Raw genomic sequence first — 11,886 nt, forward strand, 5'->3', positions numbered from 1 at the left:
CTTGTTTAAGGGCAGTTGTCAATAGAGAAATTCGCACTAAAAACGCTAGATTTTCATGAGGACTTAGAAAAAAAGAAAGAAGAATTGCAAACTGATATGGAGATGTGGGAAACTGGTCTTAAGATTGGGGAAAAACGAGAAACCAGCAGAAAATGAAATTAACATATTTGTTCATCGCTGGTACGACATTGTTTCTTTGTATTTTACTTCATGCCTCTACACACACACACACACACACACACACACACACACACACACCCCATTTCGGCTCAGCCCTGCTTCAGAGGTCAAAGCCAGCACTTTGAATTGTGCTCAGAAATAACCCAAAAGCTACTGCAAATCTTTAAAGCATTGGCAAAATAAGGTACATTAACAACCAACTCGTCTGCCAAGTTCTGAAACGGCTGAAGTTTCAAATACTCTTTAAAAGGAAACCCTTGCTTAATGCATTGCAGTAATCCAGCTATGCAGTGCATTATGTGTGAAAGATGCAGCAAGCTTGTTTTCTCCTGCTTCAGAGGGTAGGACCTGAATCTGTGCATTCAAATGACAATAAAGGGGATTCCAGTTTAACATTAGGGAGAACATTCTGTCAGTAAGAGCTATTCGACAGTTGAAAAGGTCTCCCTCAGAAGGTGGTGGACTCTCCTTCGTTGGAGGTTGGATAGCCATCTGTCATTGATGCTTCAGATAAGATTCCTGCACTTCCGGGGTTGGACTAGATGACCCTCAGGGTCCCTTCCAACTCCACAGTTCCAGTATGCCATCTTTGTGATGGCCTTAGAGACTCTTAGAGCTCCTCCAGACACTTGTTTATTGGCTATTCAGCCTGATTTCCTTGCACAAAGCATACAGAGATGTTAGATCATGCCTGATCTTTAATGAGCATCCGTTTTGATTTGTTTGCAGGGAGGCTGTGGGACAACAAATATTCACCCTAATTTGCTTGCTCCTTTTGTGGAGGTTAGGCTGTGTTCAGTCTTAACTGAGTGTTCATCCTGATTTGCTTGTGGGGTATTGAATATGTCTTCCCATTAATTATTTGTCTATCCCATGCTTTTCAGAATATTTCCCCATCACTTTCCTAACTGCAAAAAGCCTGTAGGGTTTCCCCCCAGTTACTTTGTTGCAACAGAGTGCTGCACAAATCCACTTTTATGGTGTGCCGTCCAGTTCTTCCCACAAACTGCTGGCAGTCTGGAGGCAACCAAAGAGGCAAGTGGATTACAGGAGAGGCACGGTCTGGTCCCCTGTGGTGCTTCTTAGGCGGCTGATCAAATGCAAACCTGGTGTTTTAACGTTTTGCTTGTAGTGGATGGTGACTACTGGGGTTGGTGGAGCGGAAGGCAGGGAGCCCAACAGTAGATGAGGCCAAAACCAACTGGCCGGCAAGGCTAAATCTAATTTTGCCTGCATCCTGTTCCCTCCTGAGGTCAGCAGAGGAAGCAGGCAGGTGATTGTCTGACTGAAGGTAGACTGAGGTTGGTGGGGCAGTGCCCAGTTCACCCTTATGGACCTGCCTCCGTTGGTAACAAGGAACCTGACAGACACTCAGTGCAGCCGCTATGCTACCCCTCCAAGCAGCACACCATTCCCATAGATCCTCTGGTTCCTCCCTCCCTCCTCCCACATTTGCAACTCCTTTGGTGGTGTTTTCCCTCCTAGCCGATTTCTGAGCTGGCTTGATTTATGGGATGTCAGAAGATCCTGACTTGCCAACATGGAGAAGGAGGTTGCAAGTGAATGTGTTTCTGGGATGACTCTGACTCCCCTTGTCCTCCCCGCGGCGGTTCAAATATATATATATATATATATATATATATATATATATATATATATATATATAGCTCCCAAGAATTATAATAATAACAGCAGCAGCTTCAGCCTGGGAGTTGATAGCTGGCTCTGCATCTAGAAGAGGTGCTTGTAAGCAGGGCAGGAAAGGTGGGGAAGAAGGCAAAAGTAGTGATGTTCTAAGGAGATGGCTATTATCCATAGGTCATTAAAATTAGCATCGGTTGCCATTACTCTAGCATTACAGGAGAAAGTTGGGTGAAATTACACACTGCATTTTTTAAATATTTTGTTTGTTGCTGTCCTCACAGTGTGACCCAGAGTGACTTCCCATTAAAACAAGAACAAAGAAAAACCCCAACCCTATAAATTTTGCTAAATAAAACAAAAGAACAAACTTGCTGAAACTCCTTTGGCGTCTACACAGTTGTTAAAGGTGCAAACCCACCTTTCTTCTCTTGAAGCTCATCAGGGATGGGTGAGGGGGGGGACACCTGTGGTCTGCCAGATATTGTTTTTCTCTGGCTCTCCTTAGACCCTGCTGGAGTGGCCCATATTCAGGGATGGTGATAGTTCAGCGCTATCCAATTCTCCGTTAAAGTAAAGGTAAAGGGATCCCTAACCATTAGGTCCAGTCGTGACCGACTCTGGGGTTGCGGCGCTCATCTCGCTCTATTGGCCGAGGGAGCCGGTGTACAGCTTCCGGTTCATGTGGCCAGAATGACTAAGCCGCTTCTGCCGAAACAGAGCAGCGCACAGAAACGCCGTTTACCTTCCCGCCAGAGAGGTACCTATTTATCTACTTGCACTTTGAGGTGCTTTCAAACTTCTAGGTGGGCAGGAGAAGGGACCGAGCAACGGGAGCTCACCCTGAACTGCCCCCGAACCTCCAACCTTTTGATTGGCTAGTCCTAGGCTATGTGGTTCAACCCACAGCGCCACCTGCGTCCCTCTAGTTCTCCGTTGTCACTTAAAATGCTGTGGAAACCAGCGGAGTCTTTAGCTTGTGTCACAGTAAACGTGGTAGTCTTGAAGGTGCCGCGCGGCTTTGAGAGTGTGTGTGACCCTGAGCACTTTGGAGGAAAGGTGTGTGTTGATCAAACAAATGTGATTGATCACATATACTGATATAGGAGCTTCGGGGCTTGTAGAAGCTTCTCCTTCCTCTCTCATAATACTAGACCCAGGGGACATCCAGTGAAACTGAATACTGGAAGACTTGGGACAGACGAAAGAAAGTCTCGTGGAACAGTGGCATTCCCTCCCACGGGATGTAGTGATGATGGGCACCAACTGCGCTGGCTTCAGAAGAGGATGAGACAAATTAAGATTATCGGTGGCTACTAGCCACGATGGCTGTATTCTGCCTCCATTGTCAGAGACAACATTACTCTGAATGCCAGTCATTGGAAATTAGAAAAAGGAAGAGTGCTCAGGTTCTGCTTCTGGGCTTCCATAGGTGGCTGGCCACAATGAGAACAGGGTGCTGGCCTGATCCAGGATAGCTGCTCTTATAATCTTAGAGGTAAGGGCGTAATTATGGCACCCCCTTTAAATTGACCTCAAACAGCCCAATGTTTGTAGGGACAAAATTCTGAGGAGCCCCTTCTGCAAAATCCAGAATCTTCTAGACTCCACCCTTGACCCCCATACTGGCTCTCTATATTCCAACTTTGCCCAGCCACCCTTGTGGTGCAATATGGCCTAGCTGCTGCTGTGCCAGTGTGGTGTAGCGGTTAGAGTGTCAGACTAGGGCATGGGAGACCCAGATTCGAATCCCCACTCGGCCATGAAGCTCCCAGAGTGACCTTGGGCTAGTCATTCACTCTCACACTAGCCTACTGCACAGGGTTGTTGTGAGGATAAAATGGGGAAGAGGGGGAGAACTTGGTTCTCCACCTTGAGCTCCTTGGAGGAAAGATGGGATACAGATGTACTAAGTAATAATAATAAGGAATATATATACCCATCGGGGTGCGGGGGGCGCTGTGGTCTGAACCACAGAGCCTAGGGCTTGCCAATCAGAAGGTCAGTGGTTCGAATCCCCGTGACAGGGTGAACTGCCCACCTAGTAGTTTGAAAGCACGTCAAGTGCAAGTAGATAAATACCGTATTTTTTGCTCTATAAGACTCACTTTTTCTCTCCTGAAAAGTAAGGGGAAATGTGTGTGCGTCTTATGGAGCGAGTGCAGGCTGCGCAGCTATCCCAGAAGCCAGAACAGCGAGAGGGATTGCTGCTTTCACTGCCCAGCGATCCCTCTTGCTGTTCTGGCTTCTGAGTTTCAGAATATTTTTTTTCTTGTTTTCCTCCTCCAAAAACTAGGTGCGTCTTGTGGTCTGGTGCGTCTTATAGAGCTCCGGCGGGAAGCTAAACAGCATTTCCGTGCGCTGCTCTGGTTCGCCAGAAAGGGCTTAGTCATGCTGGCCACATGACCCGGAAGCTGCACGCCGGCTCCCTCGGCCAGTAAAGCGAGATGAGCACCGCAACCCCAGAGTCGGCCCTGACTGGACCTAATGGTCAGGGGTCCCTTTACCTTTATATACCCATCAGCCCCAAACTATGTATATCACCCATCCAAGTTCCCTTCTCCAGCTCAGCGTATTTTGTGAAATTCGGAAGCAAACAAGAAAGACTATTTTCTCTCTATCTTTACAAATGAGGGAAGGTTAATTACCCTGCACCTCTCTGCCAAAACCCCAAAGCGGGCAGTGGGCAGTGAATTTCAGGCCGCCATTGCCTGCAGATCTGACATAAGGACAGGTGGCAAAACTCCCCACTGGGAACACCATCAGCCTTCTAGCTTGGAGACGTGAGGCAGCTGGCCTATGGCAGTTCCCTGGCCACCTTTCTATTGCACTCCAGTGAAATCCAGTTAACAGCCAGCTCCACCTGTTTAAGGAAAGAGAGATGCCTATATTTTCCTCTGTGTGCGTGGGTGGGTCAAATTTCACCTTTTGCAGGGCGAAGCGTGGGCAGATGAGAACCTCTGTTTTAACTTTTGGGTGGCTGTCGTTTTGGCTTTTTGGCTTTCCCCAGCGAAGGTGTCATCCAGGCCACCTGCGTGACTCGTCACTCTCGCTCTGCTCAGAACGGTGTGAAATTTAACTTTTTCCCTTTTCTCTCTCCCCTACCCTCCCAATTTCTTCTCTGGACTTTTTCTCTTTCTCTTCTCTTTTCTTTTTTTAAATTCCCCCCTCAAGCGGAACTGTTCTCAGAGAAACATTCCATTTCACAAGCGCTAACGACTTTCCTCTGTGCGCTTGCATTAATGAGGCCCAGGCCTGGCCCTCATCAGAGGGAAGCCATGCAAGAAATTGCCCGCATTTTTAATTCAGGAGGGTTATGATAGGAGAATCAAAGTCACACACTACAGTTGCTGAAGCCGACTCGGTCACGGGCCATTGGCTTGGCCAATTTTCTTTGATTCCCCCCCCCCCTTTTTTGAAAAAAAAATATATTTATTGCTCTCCCCGTTTCCATCTCCTTCATTCTACTTGTGTGCGAGTCTGTTTCATTAAAATAATAATAACCAAACCTTTGTTTTGAAAAGCCAGTCTTTTCAGAGACCCCCACCAAAGTTTCCAAGCTTTAGGCTTTTCAGCCTAGAAGCTGAGGTCGTCCCCTGGCCCCTTGCTTCTCTGGTTGACGGCTGGAGATTATTCCACACCTGGGTCTAACTGTTGGGTTCTGGGAGACTGCCTCCGCTAACGCTCTCCCCCAGATCGAGTTCGGTCTGCTGAGAAGAGGGTTGACGCATCCAGTAGGAAACGCGCTCGAGAAAGAGGGCAGTTTTTGGCTGTGCCTCCCCCACCCAGCTACCCGAGGCCCCCTTGGGAAAGGAGAAGACAATCAAATTAGGACCCCAAACAACCAATTTTGCCTTTACAAAGGGTCACTAGCTGGATCAAGGGCCACGGCTTCATGTCTTGTGGGAAAGGAGGTTGGAAGGAGATGAGTGTATAGGTGTTTTTAACTATCTCAGGGTGCTAAACGTGACTCTCGCCTCCGAAACCAGTCAACGGCAGTGAGAGGCTGCACGCACAAGGTACATTTGAAGCACATTTTTCTACACGAAGATTCCTGGGAATTGTAGTTCTCCCCTAACAGAGCAAAACCTGTTTTTGGTTTTTGGTGGTAATGTGCTTTAAGTGTACAGTGGTACCTCGGGTTAAGTACTTAATTCGTTCCGGAGGTCCGTACTTAACCTGGAACTGTTCTTAACCTGAAGCACTACTTTAGCTAATGGGGCCTCCTGCTGCGGCTGCGCCACCGGAGCATGATTTCTGTTCTCATCCTGAAGCAAAGTTCCTAACCTGAAGCACTATTTCTCGGTTAACGGAGTCTGTAACCTGAAGCGTATGTAACCTGAAGCGTATGTAACCCGAGGTACCACTGTATAAGCAGTAATAGAAGATTATTCCTTTCACATAGCCCCACTTGGAATCATCTTAGGATCGGTTTATGGGCATATTTATTTCCTGAAGTCCAGTTCAAAGTGCTGGTTTTGACCTATAAAGCCTCAGGGTCCACTTCTCCCCATATGAACCTACCCAGACCCTGCATTCCTCCTCTGAGGCTCTTCTCTGTTTGCCTCCTCTGCCACTGTTCCGGAAGGTGGCAACTTAAGAAGAGGCCTTTTCTGCAGTAGCTCCCCGCTTGTGGGATGCTCTCGCCATTGGAGGCATGCCTGGCGCCTTCGTTACGTATCTTTAGGCACCAGGCGGAAACATTTCTCTTCACCCAGGCCTTTGGCTAATTAAACAATCTATGGCCTTTTAAAAGGGACGCGGGTGGTGCTGTGGGTTAAGCCACAGAGCCTAGGACTTGCCGATCAGAAGGTCAGTGGTTCGAATCCCCATGACGGGGTGAGCTCCCATTGCTCGGTCCTTGCTCCTGCCAACCTAGCAGTTCGAAAGCACACCAGTGCAAGTAGATAAATAGGTACCACTCCGGCGGGAAGGTAAACGGCATTATCCATGTGCTCCTCTGGTACGCCAGAAGCAGCTTAGTCATCCTGGCCACATGACCCGGAAGCTGTCTGCGGACAAATGTCGGCTCCCTCAGCCAATAAAGTGAGATGAGAGCTGCAACCCCTAATAGTCAGGGGTCCCTTTACCTTTACTTTTATGGCCTTTTAAATTTTTTTGGGGGTATTGTTTTTGTTTGTTATTATGGTATGTATTTTGTGGTTTTTATATTGTAAACCACCCTGTGATCTTCGGATGAAGCGTGGCATAGAAAATAAATGATAGATAGATGATAGATGATAGATAGATAGATGATAGATAGATAGATATAGATAGATAGATAGGTTCACAAACAGCACCTATGATTCTGCTTTCTGGCTTGGCTTTAGCAAATATTTGATGGATGGATATCAGGAACAGGGCCTATTTGGTGGTGGGACCACAGGTGTGGAGCTCTCTCCCAGGGAGGTCCAGCAAGAGCCCTCCCTTTCTGTTTTTAGGACACTTCCAGACTGTTGCTATTGTCAGGCAGGATTCCAACTATGTACTGGCAAATCAAGGTTGCACAATCAAAATTGATTTGGAACTGGATTTTTTGAAACAAGGAAAGCGATGAGGAAATGCGTTGGAAAATGTGTGATAACATTTTCATGGCGCAACATCTAACTTCACTTCAAACAAATTATCTCAATAAAGTGGCTGGATGGAAGCAGGCAAATGTTGATTTTAAAAAAGAAAAGAAAAAAGGTGTTTTAGAATTGACTTCTGCTGTCTTTTAATTGTGAATTTCTAAATTTGCTGCTTTTAAAAAACTGCTGCGTTTTATACTTTATATATTTTAAGTGTCACCTTTTTATTGTTGTTATTACACTTTGTTTTTCTGTGAGCCACTTTTGAAAACTGTTTTAAAAGCAGGGAATAAACAAATAACACTCATTCCATTGGGTCTCACACACACCCCAAAATAAAATTTGTACCTGGGCCCATTGGCAAGAAAAGTCTTACCTTGCAGTGCAGTAATGCACATGTTTACTCAAAAGAAAGTGCGGCTGTAATCAATAGGGCATCATCCTCAGGACTGCATCAGGTGGCCATTTACCTATTGTCAAGATGACAGAGATTTACATAAATGTGCATGTGCTAATTTATACATCAGAGATGCAAATCTTTAAATAGCAGTATAATACACCCCACTGTAGTGGGGATGACTGTAATCAGTGATCTTTCTGGGTGTGTACAGTGGTACCTCGGGTTACATACGCTTCAGGTTACATACGCTTCAGGTTACAGACTCCACTAACCCAGAAATAGTACCTCGGGTTAAGAACTTTGCTTCAGGATGAGAACAGAAATCATGCTCGTGGTGCTTCAGCTTAAGAACAGTTTCAGGTTAAGAACAGACCTCCGGAACAAATTAAGTTCTTAACCCGAGGTACCACTGTACCTGCTTATTCTACTGTGCAGCCCCTGGCAATTTCAGAATCCAGCTGCTAAGAACATAAGCCCTACTCATTCAGCCAAAGGACCATCTATGTTGGCATTCTGTTTTCACAGTAACCAACCAGGTACCTATGGGAAGCCCTAGGAAAGCAGCTTTTAACCTTTCCAGACGCAGGGTCCACTAATAATCTATTTCTCTCTCTCTTTCTCTCCTCCCCCTTCTCCTTTTCTTGCTCCCTTTTGTTCATTCTTTATATCTCCTTTATTTTAACTCTTTTTTTTAACCCGAAATGAAAGAAAGAGGCCCTAGTTCTGTTGATGCCCATAGAATGGAGTATGTAAAATATAATGCAGTCAAGGTTTACCTGCTAAAAACCCAGGCATGACTTTGAAATAGCACTAAGGCTTTAGGATCCTATTTGCATGAAGAGACACATTAATATTTCTGCTGATGTTTTTTACAAGGTCAGGAGCTGACATTTCAGCTCTGCCTTCCGGAAGGGGAACTCTGGTCTTCGTTGCATTTCTTTAAGTGCCAGGTAAAAACATACCCTTTCTCCCAGGCCTTTGGCTAATTAAACAATCCATGAGTGTGTTGGGGGGGAGTACTGTTTTTGTTTGTTACTATGGTGTGTATTTTTGTTATTTTATATCAGGGGTCAGCAACCTTTTTCAGCTGTGGGCTGGTCCACCGTCTCTCAGACCATGTGGTGGGCTGGACTATATTTTGCAGGGGGGGGGGAGGGAAATGAGCGAATTCCTATGCCCCACAAATAACCCAGAGATGCATTTTAAATAAAAGGACACATGCTACTCATGTAAAAACACGCTGATTCCCAGACCGTCCGTGGGCCGGATAGTTTTATATTGTAAATGTGCTGCTCTGCTTTCCTTTGGACCACATCAGCAGGGCCAAGTGAGGGGTCTTGTCGTCTCCCCCCCCCCCAAAAAAAAAACTCCATACACACTGCCTTGGTGAGATCACTTCGATGCCAGCAGCCAATGAAGTGGTTTGACTTTACCCCTGGAGGCACACTCCATTGTCTCTCCAGACAGACGGGTGCCAACAGCAATGGCAAACCACCCTGTGATCCTTGGGTGAAGGGCAGTATAGAAGTTTAAACCACCACCGCAACATTCCCAACTTTATGAGGAATAGGAATAGATGGGTATGTTTAGCCTGGAGAAGAGAAGACTGAGAGGTGAAAGGATAGCCACCTTCAAATATCTTCTGTGTGCTCTAGAAGGTGGGACCTGGACCATTGAATTCAAATGACAAAAAAAAGGAGATTCCAATTTAACATTAGGAAGAACTTTGATAAGAGATGTCAGACAGTGGAATGGACCAGTGGCTGATCTTTCAGCAGCGCCCTGTGCAACGCCAAAAGTTGCCCCCTTCCCACCTCTCGCGCTCCATTCTAAATCATAGTTGCAGTGTCCCTGGCAGAGTCCCCAAGCTCTAAAGGTAAAGGACCCCTGGATGGTTAAGTCCAGTCAAAGGCGACTATGGGGTTGCGGCCCTCAGCTCGCTTTCAGGCCGAGGGAACCGGCTTTTGTGCACAGAAAGCTTTCCAGGTCATGTGGCCAGCATGACTAAACCGCTTCTGGCTCAACGGAACACCATGACGGAAACCAGGGTGCACAGAAATGCTGTTTACCTTCCTGCCGGAGTGGTACCTATTTCTCTACTTGCACTGGTGTGCTTTGGAACTGCTAGGTTGGCAGGAGCTGGGACAGAGCAATGGGAGCTCACCCCATGGCAGGGATTTGAACTGCTGACCTTCCAATTGGCAAGCCCAAGAGGCTCAGTGGTTTAGACCACAGCGCCACCCGCTTCACCAAGGCTCCACACCCAGTGTGACCGAACCAGTCATGCTCCCCTAAATCTGCCTCTGAGTGGACTCTGTCAGTAGGTAGTGGACTCCATTGGAGGTTTTCCAGCGGAGGTTGGGTGGCCATCTGCCAGGGATTCTTTAGCTGTGGTTCCTGCATTGCAAAGGGCTGGACTAGATGACCCTTGGGGCCCCTCCCAACTCTACAATTCTGTGATTCTAAAAGCCCTACTTGGCGATGCCCTAGTATTGAACATGGAACCTTCTGCATTCAAGTCTGAAGAGCTTCAGACTGGGGTGTGGGGCTTGGAGGCTACTTCTCAGGGTTTCTGCACTTCTTGTGTTTCATACCTGAAACTCGCCTTTGCCAGAGAGTTCACCGTTCCAGGTGTTGTTCATTCAGAACTACCCCTTACAGGGTGTCCAGTCCTGTTTTCCTCCCCCGCCCCATTGCGTCCCAGCAGAATCTTCCAGTAACACCTGCCGCCGCCAAGCTCAATTTATTCAGCCTGTCGAAATGGGTCCCTTTTAGGGGTCTGAAGGTCACTGCATCTTGTTTCTGCTGCCCACGGCGATGCCATTACTCACTTCCTGTGTTTTGAAATGAAGGCTGGCATCGCGGACCGGGTTCATGACTGTGCAGGTTATCTCAGAAGTCAAAACAGGGAACAGCCTTTTCGTGATGTGTTGCGGAAAAGCACACACAACATCCGCATATATGCAAGGTGTGTCATGAAACCCTAATAAGTGGGGTTTCATGTACATACAGCACACCGCTTTTAAATGAAAAATAGCTCCAGGGGGTTATGCTTTGAGTGGGAAAGTGATGGCAGGGGAGGCAGCTTAACCCCTTCCCCACCTGCCGTTTCCCTGCTCTAAATTGTCCCCATCCAAGATCGGATGTGTCATTACGCTTGCAAACACACATATGGACAGAGCAGACCCGTTGAAATTAACGGGACTCATTTTAGTCAAGTTCATTAAGTTAAATAGGTGTGCTCTGGGTAGGATTAACATTGGATGCAACCTCCCCCGCTCCAATTTAAATAAAACAAAATTTAGAGTTTGCTCCTCAAGGAAAGCAGAATCTTCCTTTTCAAGTGTGTTACCTTTTCCTCGGTTCCTTTCTTAAATATTAACCCAAACGCCATTGGATGAGTGTTCAATGGAGCAGAAGGACCCCTGTTCAAAGTGCATGTGTCTTGTGCAAGTATCTCTTGCTCTGGGGGGTGGGGTTGGGGAGGGTGATTTTATTGAGGACGCATTCCCCTTTCTTTCTGACCCTTGAGGCCATGCTACCCCTTGCGCTAAAGTGGGGCAATCCTCAGTGGTATGAAAAGTGGTATGAGAGCATTACTTTTTGTGCTCGTGATGTTGGGGTAGTTAAACTTGATCCCATTTACAACGCTATTTGCTCCTGCAAAGGTTTCGGGGTGGTCACACTGTTTTGTTTCCAGCCAGTGTACGTCCCATAAATCCCTGCTGGAATCCTTTTCATCCCACAAATGTCCCACAGAATATACCCGTATTTTTCGCTCTATAAGACGCACCAGACCACAAGACGCACCTAGTTTTTGGAGGAGGAAAACAAGAAAAAAAATATTCTGAATCTCAGAAACCAGAACAGCAAGAGGGATCGCTGGGCAGTGAAAGCAGCAATCCCTCTTGCTGTTCTGGCTTCTGGGATAGCTGCGCAGCCTGCATTCGCTCCATAAGACGCACACACATTTCCCCTCACTTTTTAGGAGAGGAAAAGTGAGTCTTATAGAGCAAAAAATACGGTATGTGTGTTGTCCTGCTTTTGCTGCCCTGTAGCGCCAGAGTTCCCCTCCAAATGACCATAATGTGGCCA

The 11,886-nt window shown here is 46.8% G+C and overlaps 1 long non-coding RNA gene across 1 annotated transcript; it reads right to left on the minus strand.

The window, feature by feature from the left end:
- Window positions 1-1,114: 1,114 nt before the first annotated feature.
- Window positions 1,115-1,784, minus strand: LOC310832785. Its single transcript, XR_014558438.1, has 2 exons — window positions 1,573-1,784; window positions 1,115-1,540 (listed from the first exon to the last, which is right to left on the minus strand). It is a non-coding gene; the product is annotated as an uncharacterized lncRNA (long non-coding RNA).
- Between the last annotated feature and the right edge of the window lie 10,102 nt (window positions 1,785-11,886).

Source organism: Podarcis gaigeae (genome assembly GCF_964106915.1).
Source record: "Podarcis gaigeae genome assembly, chromosome: 15".
Lineage (NCBI taxonomy): Eukaryota > Metazoa > Chordata > Lepidosauria > Squamata > Lacertidae > Podarcis > Podarcis gaigeae.